This window comes from Eutrema salsugineum, unplaced genomic scaffold, assembly GCF_000478725.1.
Source record: "Eutrema salsugineum unplaced genomic scaffold, Eutsalg1_0 scaffold_12, whole genome shotgun sequence".
Lineage (NCBI taxonomy): Eukaryota > Viridiplantae > Streptophyta > Magnoliopsida > Brassicales > Brassicaceae > Eutrema > Eutrema salsugineum.
Genome location: NW_006256895.1, coordinates 300,501 through 317,594, shown reverse-complemented (window position 1 = coordinate 317,594; position 17,094 = coordinate 300,501). Strand labels below are relative to the sequence as shown.

Here is a 17,094-nt window from a genome sequence, read left to right as displayed (position 1 = left end):
GTAGCTTTCGTCTCTTGCCGTGGGAGAGATCATGCATTAATAGTTGAATTCGTCTCGGCTCACGTCCCCTCCGTAGGTAGATTTCGTCTCCAACAACAGCCACATCCATAAGATCCAGTTCAGGCAATCTGATACATCACTCTCGTGGTGATTCAACCTTAGATCGGATATTGGTTAGCTACTCCAGCATACAGCCTTAAGAACGGGATAAATGGTTGAGTCATGTAAAAATCAAAATCTTTTAACCTAAAAACCTAGATGTCATCAATCATGTGTTCCCTTTTGATGGCCCGTTAACCCAACAAGGTAAGTACTCAGACATAGTTGAGCTTGACATCATCATTGGTTTTGAAATAGAAAAATAGCAAAGTAAAAGAAATAAGATGAAGAAAAGCTTCCCTTATTGAAGACAAGTATGGCGAGAAAAGCCTTCTACAAATGCATAAAAGTAAAACCTAAAACTAAAATGAAGTAATCTCTCTAAAACATGAAAGAGGCTTAGTTACAAAAGACCTAAAGACAATGTATTTATAGTGTTTGTCCTCCTCTAGGCATCTAGGGTTTGTAAAATAAGTGCAGGAAGTGTCTTGGACCTTAGATGGGCTTCTGAGGGTCGGATTCAGGTCCACCGCGGGTGAGGGTGGCTGACCTGCAGTGTAGAGTACCTTGACCGCATGTGAGAGCTACTTCACTTTCCCGGACTGTGTTGATCGGCCTTCAGTGCATTGATGATATCTGGAGAGATAACCATTGGATTGAATTGATTCCAAGTGCATTGGAAATATTATTGTCTCCTCTATAATGTCTCCAAATATGATCAGACGGTGAGAAGGTTTTCATTGGTTGCCAAACTTCTGACGGCCTGAATTTATCCAAAAATGTACTTTTGCTCCAAAATGCACTCCAAAAGTCCAAGTTTTCTGAAAAGTTTTTTAAAACTCCAAAACATGGAAATCACTTATAAAGCATTGAAAAATGAGTGAAAACACCTGTATAAGACATTAAAAATGATCCATAAAAATGGTAAAAATTCGGTGTTATCAACTCCTCCAGACTTAGACTTTTGTTTGTCCTCAAACAAAACAAAGATCTAATCCCAGAAAAGAGGTTTGAAAATCGCAAGAACTAAAAAAATCTCAGTGACCATACTTCTAGACTAAAATCAATCATCATGCTCAAATCGCGTATAGCGTAGAAAATTCTCACCATAACACAAGCATAACTAGTTTATTGATCCGTCATGTGAAAATCTACTCACTTATACCTAACTTCCAGTCAACCAGCTCTTAACATTCATTAGGAGTTCCAGTGCACTACAAGAAAACAATGGTTTTCCGACGGTCCATTACGACGGATTTGAAATCGTCGTAAATTTGCGACGATTTTACGACGATTTTACGTCTAATTTAAAAACCGTCGTAAAACCGTCGTATAAAAAAATCGTCGTAAACTCGACGTACAATTTACGACGAATTACGACGATTATACATCGATAACGAGAGATTTGCTAGTAAATGTAAAGTCGTCGTATATTCGTCGTAATTTTGCGACGACTTTACGACGACTTTGTTTCGATGTACATATTACGACGATTGTACGTCGAAAAAGGAGTTAGGTGAAAAACATTGAAAACATGTGTACCTAACAATTGTTTGTAGGTTGCCCCAAAGAAAAAGGGGCGGGTATTAGGGATGGGGTCCATCCGTGATACCCCGAGAGCTACGGCGACTGGTCACGTCCGGGCTCCAGCGGATCCGGTTATCCGCCAGGAGATCGATCAGATGCGGAACCAGTACGAGACGACGATCGACCGGTACGAGACGAAGATCGACATGCTCTACGGTCTTTTCGAGATCATGGGAGCCGACAATCCGGTACTCATGGCGCAGCTGGACAAGCTGAAGGCGGATGGGGTTCTCAGAGGATCGTCTGCCGTCGGGTCATCTACTAGGACTCGACCGCCGCCGGTGCAGACGGACGCGGAGATGTTCCGATCTCTCGGGGTCGACCCTCCTACAGCCGGAGCCGGAGATCAGGCGGCGGGACCATCAAACCGAAGACCCGGCAAGGAGCACGTCCAAGATGATGTCCAGGAGGCCGGTGACGGGATCGACGATATACATTTAGATTTAGATGACCTGTAGGGTTTTTTTTGTAAATTAAAATTTTTCAAATTGTAAATTATTTTTTTTATTTAAATTTTAATTCGAATTATTTTTTTTTTTAAATTTTCAATTAATTTTTTTTTATTTTTCATATATATAAATCGTCGTATAATCGTCGTAATAGATTTATTCAAACCGTCGTAATGTCGTCGTACATATTACGACAACTTTACGACTATAATATACGACGACAAATACGACGATTATACGTCCGAGATTTACGACGATTTTACGACGCAATGAAGAAATACTTTACGACTGATTTACGACGATTATTGCGTCGTACATTTTACGACGATCTTACGTCGATCATTAACAACCACTTAACGACGGTTTAGGTGAAGACCAAGTGGATGCAATTCGATGTAAACTCGTCGTAAATTGTACGACGCATTTACGACGATTTTGTTTGCCTCGATGTTACGACGAAACAAAGTCGTCGTATATTATACGACGATTTTACGACAATTTGTCTATTACGACGATGAGTTTACGACGATTTTGAAATCGTCGGTAATCCGTCGTAATGGCCCTATTACGACGAATTACCGACCATTTCGGCCGTCGTAAAATGATGTTTTTCTTGTAGTGGTGGTTCTCATCAAAAGAATAATAATGAATGCATTCAAGGCTATGTACTCAAAATTTAGGGGTGAGGTTTGATGTGTTTAGAGTTACCTTAATTTTTGAGGAAGGAGAATATTATGCAAAACAGCAAGACAGGATGGAGCTGTTGATGTCCACAGTTTCCAGTCACTTTCTTCTTGCCATATAATCTTTGATCTCCTTCATCAGGTTCTCTTCATATTTCTCCCAGACTTAGATTCTTGTCTAGGTTGTAAAAACCATAACTCCATAGATGAATACTTGTAACTTTTTTGCTTCCAATAATTTTGACTCTATAAGACTCTTAAGGCTTTTTGTTTCATTTCCTTTCATTCTATTCAGTTTATGCTATCTTTTTTTTTTTTGAAAGGGGAAACACCTTTAGATACATAGTCTTATAGTGAGCACGAAATTTACCATTAAGAATGAGTTTTCTTAGGCACCATTAAGCTTGATAAGATTGCTGATACTCTTCCTTCCCAATTCTTATTCAGTATTTTTCTCGAATGACTGAAAACTATGTTGATCCTCCCTCTCAGGTGTTTTTCACAATCTCCAAATCAGTAATTGGAGGTGGTGACGTTAGTTCTGCCACACCAAATCGCATAATCAATGGTGGTGGCCTAATGATCAGCAGTCCATTGTCATTTGTATTCTCCATTTTTAAAACTTTTTATCAGTGGAGAAAAATGTTAGGAGAAATTTGTAGAAGAATATTTGTAATAGAAGAACTCAAGTTATTATATAGGATATGGTTGTTAGAAATATTCAATGTCCTCAAATTTCTATGTTTTCTTAGAAAGTCTGATTATACCTACCAGTTTAACTTTTTATTTTATTTTTTCATTTCATATAGATATATAATATTTACACGAGTGAATGCAATCAGTTGTGAGTTGTAACAAATCAGCTGATCAGAAATATTAAATATTCTGGATTTTCTCCTTTACAATTTAATTTAATCTGCAATATATGGAAATATAATATTGTCTATTTAATATAATTTTGATTTGTTATATATTTTAATATATGATTACAGTAATTTGTAACTATGTAGATATAGTTTTTATATCTAATATATGTATACGTAATACAACCTTATACGATTTCAATTATGTTAGTTACGATCTTTAAAAATATATAAACGACTTCTGATAACTTCTTACTAATATTTTTTGGAAAATATTATGTCTAAATTGAATTATATAATCATATATTCCGGATTTTTTTTAGGTTATTATAATATAAAGGATATTTTTGTACCGTTATTATTTTCTAAAACCAGATGCATCTTGAAACTCATGAAGAAGTAGAAATTATTGATGAAAATAGTCAAATTGAAACTCATGAAGAAGTAGAAATTAATCGTATAAAGAAAATTTCAACCATCAAAGAAACCATATTATCCTAGACACTCTCCACCAGACCTACTATTTGAAGAACATCATAAGTTCCCTACTGCAAACTTTTATACCGGAGACGGTATAGATGAATAGAACATAGATGGTAGATCAGAATACAAAATGATGAACCTATTCCAAGAAATGGGGATTGCTGGCTTGGCCTATAAAGCTAAAGGCTTATCGGACAAACAAGCATGTGTCCTCCTCATTTCTGGATTTAATGGAGCACTAAAATATTGGTGGGATAATTCTTTAGATACAATTTCTCAAGATTCTATTATCAACCATACTGAAACTAGACGGGTAGAAGGAGAAGATGGACTTTATGAAGAAGAACAAATCCAAAATGCCATAGAAGTACTATTACATACAATGACTATGCATTTCGTAGGAAACCCTTCTGAAGAATTAACCAGTAAAAAACTTGTTTTAACAAATCTTAGATGTCCAACCCTAGGAGATTTCAAGTGGTATAAAGATATATTTATAACCAATATATTCCAAAGGAATGATTGTAATCAACCCTTTTGGAAAGAAAGGTTTATTTCAGGATTACCATCATTCTTTGCCGAAAGATTAATAAGTATATTAAAAGACTTTTCTGGAGGACAACCAATACCTTGGGATTCTATAACTTACGGACAATTATTTGCTTTCGTTAAAAAGGAAGGCTTACAAATTTGTCAAGAACATAAGGATAAAAAACAAACTAGTAAATTTAGATTTGGTGAAACTATGGGCTCATTTTGTGAGCAATATGGTTATCACCGTCTCACTCCACCTTCTAGAGAAAGACGAAAAACTTATAAACAAAATAAATTTACACCTTCACGACCATATAATAGAAATAAAAATTTCTCAAAAAAGTACTTTAACTCTTACTATGCAAAAAATAAAAAATTCAGGAAACCAGCTCAACAAGAAAAACTTGTTTGTTGGAATTGTAAACGCCCTGGACATAAATCTTCTGACTGTAAAATGAAAAAGAAGATTAACGAAAATTTCCACGATCAACAAGATATTAGAGAAAAGTTAGAAAAACTATTACTTTCAGAATCAGAAAACTCTGAAGAACTTAGTAGTGAACCCTCTTTAGATATCATAGTAAACCAAAGCGATTCATCGTCTGATCATTCACAAGATTACTCCGATGATATTTGCAACTGTAAGACAATAAATGTAATCACAAAAGATATAGATAAACATTTCCTAATAGACATCATAGATAAAATAGATGATCCAGAAACCAAAAGAGAATATTTATTAAAACTAAAAGATATAGTACATAAAGAAAACCAATTATCTACTCCACAACCTTTTAGCCTTAGTAAAATACTTGAAAAATACCATTGTCCTACTTTGTTTAAACAAGTAACTACAGGAAAGTTACAAGGAGAAGTTAAAAATTTAAAGGCACAAGTAAGAATTACAACAAATAGTCCACCAACAACAATTAGAACAATTAAAAATAAATGCTAGGATAGCCTTGATAGAACCAAGAGTTCATCAATTCGTATCTCCTATTACCACTGAACCATCTGCAAGTAACCCTGAAAACCAAGAAAAGACAAAAGATGAGGAAGAATATATCCAAATCATAGACAAAATAAACTATCAAAAATGGTATACAAAGATTACTTTACATATAGGATATGATTTTAAATTAGAAATAATAGCATTATTAGATACAGGAGCAGATTATAACTGTATTAGAGAAGGAATAGTTCCAACTAAGTACTATGAAAAAACCTATGAACGACTTAGTGGTGCAAATGGGAGTAGTTTAAAAGTTAATTATAAACTACCCAAAGCAAAGATTTGTAATTAAAGCTATTGTTTTAAAACACAATTTATCCTAGTTAAAAATTTAAGTCAAGAAGTTATATTAGGAACTCTCTTCTTCATACAAATTTATCCATTCAAAGTCACAGAATTAGGAATCACTACAAAAATTGTTGGAGAGAAAATAATTTTTGAGTTTTTCTCTCCTATGAAAACTAAAGAAATTCTAGCCTTACAAAACTCCACCATAGAAAAATCTATAAATTTAATTAATGGGAAACAAAAACATATTCAATATCTGCAACAGGAAATAAAATATCAACAAATAGAACAACACTTACCCAATCCACAAATAATAAACAAAATTAAGAAAATAGAAAATGAATTATTAAGTCAAATATGTTCTGAAATCCCAAATGCATTTTGGGAAAGAAAAAAGCATATTGTTGAAATTCCTTATGAAAAGGATTTCAATGAAAGAAATATTCCAACTAAAGCTAGACCAATTCAAATGAATCAAGAACTTTTAGAACATTGTAAGAAAGAAATTCAAGAATTATTAGATAAAAAACTAATAAGGAAATCTAAATCACCTTGGAGTTATTCAGCCTTTTACGTTAATAACCAAGCAGAAAAAGAAAGAGGAATACCTCGCCTAGTGATTAACTATAAACCTTTAAACAATGTTATACAATGGATAAGGTATCCTATACCTAATAAAAGAGACCTATTAAAAAGACTATATGATGCTTGCATATTTTCAAAATTTGATATGAAAAGCGGATTCTGGCAAATTCAAATAGCCGAAAAGGACAAATATAAGACAGCATTCACCGTCCCGTTTGGGCATTATGAATGGAATGTCATGCCCTTCGGTTTATAAAATGCACCTTCTGAATTTCAAAATATTATGAATGAAATATTTAACCCTTATTCTACCTTTTCTATGGTTTATATAGATGATGTATTAATATTTTCAAAATCTATTGACCAACATTTTAAACATCTATATACTTTCTTAAACATAGTCAAAAGACATGGATTAGTAGTATCCGCAAAAAAGATGCAAATATTTCAAACAAAAATAAGATTTTTAGGGCATAATATTTATCAAGGAACTATAACACCTATATCTAGGTCTATAGAATTTGCAAATAAATTTCCAGATGAAATAAAAGATAAAACTCAATTACAACGATTTTTAGGATGTTTAAATTATATATCAGACTTCTTACCTATTATCAGAAAAATTATTCAACCATTGTTTCAGAGATTGCAGAAGAATCCAGTATCGTGGTCTAGTCAGCATACTAGTATAGTTCAAGATGTTAAGAAAAAAGTCACCACTTTACCGTGTCTAGTTATTCCACATCCTAATGCATTCATGATAGTAGAAACCGATGCATCAGAAATAGGATATGGGGGAATACTTAAACAAAAGATGTCAGAGTCTACTCAGGAGTCAATAGTCCGTTTTCATTCGGGAATTTGGCTTGGACCTCAAAAAAATTATTCTACAGTTAAAAAGGAAGTTTTATCTATAGTAAACTGTATTTCTAAATTTCAAGACGATTTGATAAATAAAAAATGTTTACTACGAGTAGATTGCAAATCCGCAAAAGAGATTTTACAAAAGGATGTTAAAAATTTAGTTTCTAAACAAATTTTTGCAAGATGGCAAACAATTTTATCTGTTTTCGATTTTGATATACAATATATAAAAGGGAATAATACTTGTTTACCTGATTTTCTAACAAAAGAGTATTTACAGGGAAAATCTCAAGACCTACAAAATGAGTGAACAAAAGAAACCGATGTCCGCAACAGACTACATCAAGAATCAACTGCATCTACAAGGAAAACAAATAACCACCAGTAATCAATACTCTGCATTAGCAGAATTCCCTCCTTTGTCCTATGCAAAAGCTGTTAACCCAATACCTCAAAAATTAACCACTCCCTCCTCCTCACAAAAAACTACTGACCAAAAATCCTCCTATTTCCTTAAACCACACCGCCAACACCTCTTCACCACCTCCTTCACCAAACCAATATTATTGAAATACATAACCCAATTTACCAATCGTATATTTTACGAGGATAGCCAATACCTTACAGACAACCTTACCAAGAACCGTACTTTTTATGAGTTTATCCTCGTCGATACCAAGTCAGTCGAAATAACCCACCATACAGATAAAACCAACCCCAACCTCATCTCATACTCCACCTGCAAAATACTAAGGATATGCAATCCTAAAGACATCGGGTTCTTTACCTCTCACACCACTAAAGAATTCTCTGTTTCAGGGTATCATATTCCAGGATATACCTACGTAGACTACCAAAAAGCCTTTCTACATGCCTTTTAACTACGCACCTATGACCACTCTTGGTTTCTATCATTTGACTTTCATTGTCCTAAGTCAATACCAGGATGGTTCTATCTTTCCAAAACCCGAACCCACGAGAAACCCGAACCCATAGGCCCTTTACCAAAAATATCTTTCCATATTGATATGGGGGTTCCCTGGATACTATCTTGGCATTTTAACCTTATACTTTTTTTACCCGATATGCCATACTCATTAGTCCGAGAATACCGAGTAAAATGGTGGGACAAGTACAATTTAGACCGTTACTCCGTGACTCACCTTGAAAAATGGATACAAACCCATAGTCAAATTAAGCAAACCGTTACAACAATATCCCGAGCATTACCACTTATTCAAACAAAACCAACTACCTCCACCCCTAAAAAGCCAAACAGCCCGACAGAGTCAACAACTTCGTCCTCAGGATCAAAGAAAAGGAAAGGAAAAGAGAAAATCAAAAAAATCTTAGAAGCCATCGATATGCAAATATCTTCCGACGAAGACGAAGACGAAGACAATATTACACAAGACACTTCACCAAACGAAGATCCATACGGCGGCCCATTACCCCAAGACCCTCTTTGTATGTAAATATTTATTGTCAAAATGTAAAATGTAAAATGTTATTAAAAAAAAAAAATCCGAAAATAAAGAAAAGAAAAGAAAAAAGAAACAAGTCTCTACAGTCTGCAGGAATATTCAAAGGAGAAGAAACAAAATTAGCAATCAAGTTGCCAGAAGAATCATACAAAAGAAGAAGAAAACAACATCATTAATCAAGACCAAGAAAAGAAGACAATATCAATAATCAATAAAAGGAGACAGCATCTTCAGGAGATAAGTCTGAAGCTTCAAGACAAAAATAAAGACATTACTCAGCACTCCCAGCACAATATCATGACACCTCATCTTTACTTTACGATAGTTTTATCATCCCTTTGTATAAGTAAGCAAGAAAGCTAGAGAGAAACACAGAGTGAATTTTCAGTGAGACATCACTTAGAAATTCCCTGCACTTCTATACTCTCCAAAGTTTTCATCCTTGTATTTTCATCTTTGTATTTCCACTCTTTGTATTTTACTTCTTGTATTCAAATCCAGTTTAATAAAGTAAGTTTTAACCATACTTCTTATCTTTTAATTCAAACTTCAAATTTTTCTTTTACAAAGTTTAAAACTTATAACCAAAGAATTTATATAAGTTTTAGAATTTACTTATAACCTGGGATTTAAATGAACCTGGGATTTAAATGGTATCAGAGCATTTAAATGGTAGCAGAGCCAAGAAAAATAGCTAAGTATATATTGTATAAAAGCTGTTTTCTTAATACATTTTCAAACAAAAGGTTTTATGCTTAGACTAATCTTGGGTCTCTTGTTAAAAGCTTTCTACCAGCACTTGTCAAGAGAGTCGTCGACGTATGTGTTCCAGGCAGTAAGTCCTAAAGGCAGTGAAATCATTGGTAAGCCGCAGTTCTGTCCGTCCTTGAAAAGTTTGGGTTAGTTTGCATGTCGCATAGAGTCTAAGTAGAGTTTAAAGCATGGCATCTTCAGTTAGAAAATGGTTTAAGTCTAAACATATTGCTTCTTCTGCTTCTCAAAAAACAATTAATTCAAGATAAATAATGTCAAAAATTACAACTTTTAATAAAGAAATATCACATGATCAATTACCTCATGTTAATCCTGAAAATATATATCAGATAGGAACTTTTGATTTTAAAACTGCATATTCAATAAAAGAACATGAACAAACTATATCATTACAAAATGAATTTGAAGAAATTAAATTGCTTTATTATAGTAATTAGATATTTTAACTTACTGTATTACAGTATTAGTTTCTTTTAACAAGTGTATAACAAATTTTTTTCTCGGTTTTCAGAGATAATGAAATTTCACCTACCAAAAACAAATTCTACAAAGTACAACAAGAACGCCAAACGTAAGAGAAATACCAAATTTATTACTTGTATGGAGTGCAACAAGATATACGAGACGTCCAGAACCCTGCTCCATACAGAACTTTCTCATCAATTTGTCTAGAATGCCAAATATAATGAATGGAGGCTTCAGTTAAAGGAAATAGGGAATTCAACTATTCTTCAACAGTATTCAATTTTTGATGGGAATATATTTTATTTGAGTTATCTTTTGAATATTATTAGAGATCCTTGCAATTATGAAGATATCTGAACCTTTAATGGTATATATGACACTTTCAAAGAAGCTTGCTATGCAAGAGGTTAGTCCCGTTCTATTACTTTTAAGAGCATCATTATCGCTAGATTATATAATAGGGTTTTTAGTGATTTATTTAATATTAAATTTAGGAAAGATAAAAAGAAGAGAGAAAAAAGAGAGAAATTGCTGGAGAAAAAAAGAAGAAAGAGAAAGGAAGAGAAAATTTTCTGACCAATGAAAAACTGACACAAGAATGGTTTCTTAAAGATCCCAAATAAGAAACTCTCTTTAACAGATTTGGGCTTCTCTTAATTTTTAATTGTTTTTGGGCTAAGAAATCTACACAAGGACCTGTGATAATGATGGTCTAAATGTCAATCTTAATTTTAATTTGAGAACTGCATGAAAAATCTTTATTTCAATAAGTTGTTTCTTTTTTGTTGTTTTTATTCGTCTTCTATGTTTACAGAACTTATTAAGTGGTAATTTATGAAATACGCAGTTAAATTATTTTCAAAATCATAAATACTACATCTGCAGCAGTTAGATATTAGATAATCAATACGAGAGCCAAAAAATCCAATTTTTATAAAATTTCGCATAAATTTTAAATTCTATCATCTTTGAACAGTTAATACACCGTTATTATCGTAAATTGGAAGTATAATTTATGCGGTTTATTCGTAAATTTTTTTCTAAAAAACAAATATCTCAAAAATCTCAAATTTACAAAGAAAATATTTGAAATTTGAAATTTTAAATTTGATATACAACTGACATATATGACTATTATATTTCTGAAATAAAGTGCTTTCAAAGAAATGCAAATGAAAATGTATTATCTAAATTAGCGGTTAAATAGGAAAAACGTTATAGAAAAATATTTCGACTTCCACTTAATAGGATTATATTCGTTAGATAATTTGATTTTCAAAAACTTTCGACATTACTTGGATCTCACTCTACAAGAAGTGCATAGTCAGTACTCTTTATTTAATTTGGTAGAAAGTACTAACATTATATTTCTTGTCTAGTGAGCACTGACAAGTAATACAATGAAAATATTTTGTTTCCACTCAGACCTGTAAGAACTAAAATAAATAAACTATTGCTACTGATCTGATCTTAGATAGACGCACAAAAAATCCGATATGATCAATACCGACTACATGTTTCATTTTGAACATATGTTCATTGTGCGTCTGTCTGAGGATCAGATCTGAAGAGATAGTTTAGAAAAAAACTTAGAAAAATAACTACTTTCTATTTTCTATTACAGGTCAGAAACAAAACGAAAAGGATTATCTGATATAAATTTGTTTCTGTGCATCTCTCAGAAAATCAGAACAGAAAAAGAGTTTATAGGCATTTTCTTCGAATATAAAAATTTAATTGTTGGTTAATTGGAAAAACTTCTCTTCTAGTATTTATTTATAGAGTGAGTAGAGAGTGATCACTTTGCATTTTTTCCCATATATTTTCATATTTCCTCAAAAGTCTTTTGTAATAAAACCAATTAACTAACATTTGACCGAATTCTCATTGATTCCCAAAGAAGATGCATTTTGTTAACATTAATTCATCGTTATCTAACAATCAATTTTTTTTCTTCAATATACATATTGGCTAACATCAATAAACAAAATAAATGCAACATACTTCCACCATTAGATGTGAAGTCTTCTCAAACATGATCTACGACTTTACTCTCTTCATTCAACATAAATATGATATATATTAGAATAAACTCCAAACATGAGCCTATCAAAACCCAAACTACAAACTATCAATATACTTAACATCGACCCAATATACTTAACAAAACCCAGTAACATTCAATTTTTAGAAAAACGTTCAATATCCTAGTACTCTGAAAGTGGATATAATAAGATAATTGATATACCCATATGTATTTGTCAAAGATATGAGTCAATGAGAGTCTTGATATGAATAAAATAAAATCTCTTGCAGAGTTATCAGAAGTCGAAATTCGGAAGAAATGAGTTTGGAAAGACAACATTGTTCTCGAAATTGTAAAACTAAGGAAAAAGACGTTATCTCAAAATTTAGCATGAAGACCAAATTGATGAAGAAATATCCACTATGTATTCAGCTTTTATTCTCCGATAAATTTAAATTATAGATTTTCTGTTATTTATACAAAAATATATTTTTGACTGATCATCCACTATATTTTGTGAAAGTATTTGGTTAATTGATTAGAGTGAAACTGTATTTATTCGCATTAAGAACGAATAAGTTTGAGCTTTCTCCAAGATTGGTTTTTGGTCAGGAGCCATATACTTTCCATCTAAAGGTATTTGGATATAATGTCGCTCCACCACTCGGATGTTTTGGAAAACATACGTAAAATGATGATTAGCGTGGAAAAAGCCGTAGAGACAAAAGCTAAAATATCTTGTAAAGAAGTAACTGGACCAGTAGTCCATCCTATATATTAAATGAGAATGTAGTTTAATAAAAAAATCCGATTTGTTTTAATTTGATTGGCTTAGAAAAGCTCCCTTGCCAACGTCAATGATGACGTTTATTCCACGTCAAATGTGACATGGCAAGGGCGCTAGCTCTGCGCAATTTCATTGGATGCTGATGCTGATGTGTAATTTCTGTCCAAATTTTTTTGATCTAAAAAAAAAGAGAAAATCATAAACGGATAAACATGCGGATCTTTATATCCGACCGGCCCAATTATCTGTATTTTAAAAACATCCTTTCACCCAATACTTCATACAGACCCATTTATCAAAAAATTTTAAATTATGGTTTTAAAAAACTTTTCCGCAAAAAAAAAATTTGAATTTTTTCCCAAAAAGGAAGATTACATTAACTATAAGCAAGATTTACAGAATATACAGAAACCTTAATATTTCAAAAAAAAAACTAGAATTTATCTTACATTTTAATACTATACTTCAATTTTGGCAATTAAATCAATTTGAATATATTGATTCTCAAATATTTCAGCAACAATACCTACATCTACACACATTCCGAATATCCATATCCTTCATTTCATTCTCTTTTTCAAAATAATTTCAATCCCGCCTAATATCAATTTTAAAATGTTCTCATTGACTTCCTCTCCCTATATATACCACCTATCCTAAACCCTAAAACTCTACCATTCTCATTCACAAAAATGGCTTTAGTCCGCAGATGTTCGGCTGCTATAGTTCCATTTACCAAATTAGATCAATCAAGTGAAATTCAGAAAGTTAGAGCTACTATATTTTCACTTTGGAAAGTCAAGAACAGGAAGTTTGGCTTTGTTATAGAAATGGTATTGGTTGACAAAGAGGTTTGTATGCGATCTTATGTATTTTGTTTATTGTTATTTAACCAATCTATAGATTATATAGTAATACTATTTATGTGTGATTCACAGGGCACTAGGATTCACGCTACTGTTGATGAAGAATTGATCGCAAAACATAAAGGCATCCTTATAGAAGGAAAATCACTTTCTATTAATTGCTTTATCATTAAAGAATACTATGGTGATTTTAGGACTACTCTATTACCATACAAGATCGTTTTGTGCAGAACCACCTGTGCTAAAGAGATTAATGATTTTCCATCAGACTTGCCGGAAAAATATTTGTCTGATTTCAAGTCAATCAAGGAAGTCAAACTCGACAAAAACGTCCTCATCAGTATGTCATCATCGCGATTTTGATAATTATATTCTAATGTACATATTTATCATTGTATACAAATATTTTGTCTTCAAGATGTCATTGGACAAATTGTCACTGTGGGGAGTATGGAAGTTATAAAAACTAAAGGCAGCGAGAAATTGATGATAACACTCCGGGATACCAAGTGAGTAGTTATGATATCATACCAAAATAGACATAACAATATTTTAATAATGGAACGCTAATATGTTTATTGCTGAAGCGATGTCCAACTGAAATGTACACTATGGGGACAATATGCAAAAGCAACTGTTGAGTACACTGACAAACATATGACTGCTATTGTTGTTTGTGTAATGCGATTTGTCTGTATAAAAGAGTACAAATGTTAGATCACTATATCACCTATTCATATGTACACAGTTTGTAGAGATTGGTATTAGATTAGTTTATTAATTATTCTTATTTTATGTTTTTCGGGTATAGGTGACATTTCAATATCAAACGCTTTCAACTCCACCAAAATTTTATTTGATCCTGACGTCAAGATCGTGAAAGACTTCAGAGAAAAGTATGTTATGTGACAACTTTAATATCATTTTAACATTGTTTTATTTATATAATTATTTTATACGGTTTTGTAGGTTGCCAAAAAACAATCAAATGATTGTGCATGCTGAACAGAGTTATTCGACTTCTTGGAGTGGTGCTATTGACTACCGTGAATAATTTTTAGGTGTGAAGGTGGACGATAGCTGGAATTCGTGATACAAAAGTGGTATGAGCTATATTTTATTGATGGTACAAATATATTTACATTTCACTATATACATATTAATGGTTTTGTTATCGCTTGACAAGATTGTAACATGCATAACGGTCAAAGACGTTGACACTTCAAAGCTGTGGTATTATTGAGCATGCAAACCTTGCAACATCAAAGTTTTAGAGCAGGACATTATGTCTGATGATGAAGATTACGATAAGAGGATTCCTCTTTTCAGTTGCAAAAAATTGTGGAGATATTTATTCATATGATACAATCGTCGCAAGGTAATACAATCACTACAAAAAAGTGTGTTTTACATCATTTTTTTTTTATATTTGCATCAGTTATAAGTGATGTTAAAGAATTTTACATCACTTAAATAAGTGATTCTGAAAGTGGTGATGCAAATATTTACATCAGTTGTGCAAATATTTTACATCAGTTTAAGAAAATGATGTAAATATTTGCATTAATTAAACAAATGATGTAAATATTTGCATCAATTAAGAAAATAATGTAAACATTTGAATCAATTATTGTAATCGATATTAATTTGTATCGATAGCAAAAAATAATGTTAAAGATTTGCATCAGTCAATATAAGTGATGGTAATATTATATAATAATTATCAATTTTAAAATACATATAATAATTTAAAATTCGTATTACATTAATTTATTTATTTTAATATTGGTTTATAATTATTTTATAAATAATTTAAACATTTTACTTATGATAATATATCAATATTGATTTTTAGAATGGTCGATGTGGGACAAACATCAAAGTTAATTAACAAATGACAAACATCAGTTATCTAAGTGATGTGTTTTCATATTTTTGAATCACTTTTCATAAAGTAATATAAATTAATTAAAATTTGCATCATTTATTATTGAATTGATGTTAAATTAACTAATAATAAAATCAGTTACATAACTGATGTTAAATTACATATTTTTATATCAATTGGTATTAAGTGATTTAAAATAATATCATTTATTTTAGTGATACAAATTAAGTGATGTAATACATACTTTTTTTTTTGTAGTGAATGAATAGTCCCATAAAGTTAAGAAAACATTACTTATTTCATTAAGACTTTCTTTGGTAAGATATATAGCAGATATAGCAGAATTTTTTAATGTATACTTTCTCTGATTGAATGGATAAATGTTCGCCTTATTTTATTACATTGATTCTTCCCATCGTACATTTATTCCGACACTACATTACATGTTGATTCATGTAACATTTAAATAACTCACTCTTCTGTTTCCTTACAAACTATGTAGGTACTATATTGTATTATTTGTAACTGATGATTCAGACGTCGATGTCCGCTTCCTGATGTTTGATGACATTGCTCAAAGACTGTTAGGTCATTCAGCTAAGTCTATAATGGAACAAAATGATGAGGTTATTTGTTAAATAATTGTATACATTTTGCATTATTTACATTTTCTGAAATAATATTAATCCATTTAATATAATGCTGCGCAGGATTTCCCAAGAGGGTTTCCTGATGGCTTGACAAAGCTCCTAATCATGAGGATGCTTTTCAAAATAACAGTTTCAGAAGAGCATACAAAAGGAAGCCAGTCTCCATATATAGTAGAACTATGGTCTCAAGATGTCGATATTATGACTGAGTGGGATTCTCGATCAGATGTAATATATAAGATAAATTTTACAGACTTTTCAAGCTCGCTTATCTGATCGTTTAGTTAAATTCAGTCGTCAACAATGTTTTATATTTCAGCAACCGTTGATACTTATGAGTTCTGACGAACTTGAGAATCTATCGTCTGGATCTTCACTCACTCCTTCATCTAAGAAGCTAATTAAGAGTCCCGACTATTTTGATAAAGGTGAAAGATATGTTAACAAAAAGCGACCTAAGCAAGAGATCCCGATGAAGTTATGAAGAAGCAATAAATCATAATAAACTTATTGCAGAAATGCATCGCTGGTGATTGATTATTGCTTTTGATCTTTATAACAAATTTGTCCAATGGGTGGATAATGTTTGAACTCTATTTGTTATTTTTTGCGGTATTTGTGGAAAATTTTTGGCATATTTTTATATAATTGTGGAACTTGAATGTTGCCCTAGAATTTTTTGTCTAATTCAATTTTTTGAGACTTTA

At 31.8% G+C, this 17,094-nt stretch overlaps 2 long non-coding RNA genes across 2 annotated transcripts; both read left to right on the top strand.

Annotated features, from left to right (window-relative positions):
* Positions 1 to 9,291: 9,291 nt before the first annotated feature.
* On the top strand, positions 9,292 to 11,095 carry LOC112089086. Its single transcript, XR_002900870.1, has 3 exons — positions 9,292 to 9,441; positions 9,717 to 9,794; positions 10,217 to 11,095. It is a non-coding gene; the product is annotated as an uncharacterized LOC112089086 (long non-coding RNA).
* Positions 11,096 to 13,921: 2,826 nt separating this feature from the next.
* Positions 13,922 to 15,221, top strand: LOC112089087. Its single transcript, XR_002900871.1, has 4 exons — positions 13,922 to 14,358; positions 14,661 to 14,745; positions 14,819 to 14,952; positions 15,036 to 15,221. It is a non-coding gene; the product is annotated as an uncharacterized LOC112089087 (long non-coding RNA).
* The last annotated feature ends 1,873 nt before the right edge of the window (positions 15,222 to 17,094 follow it).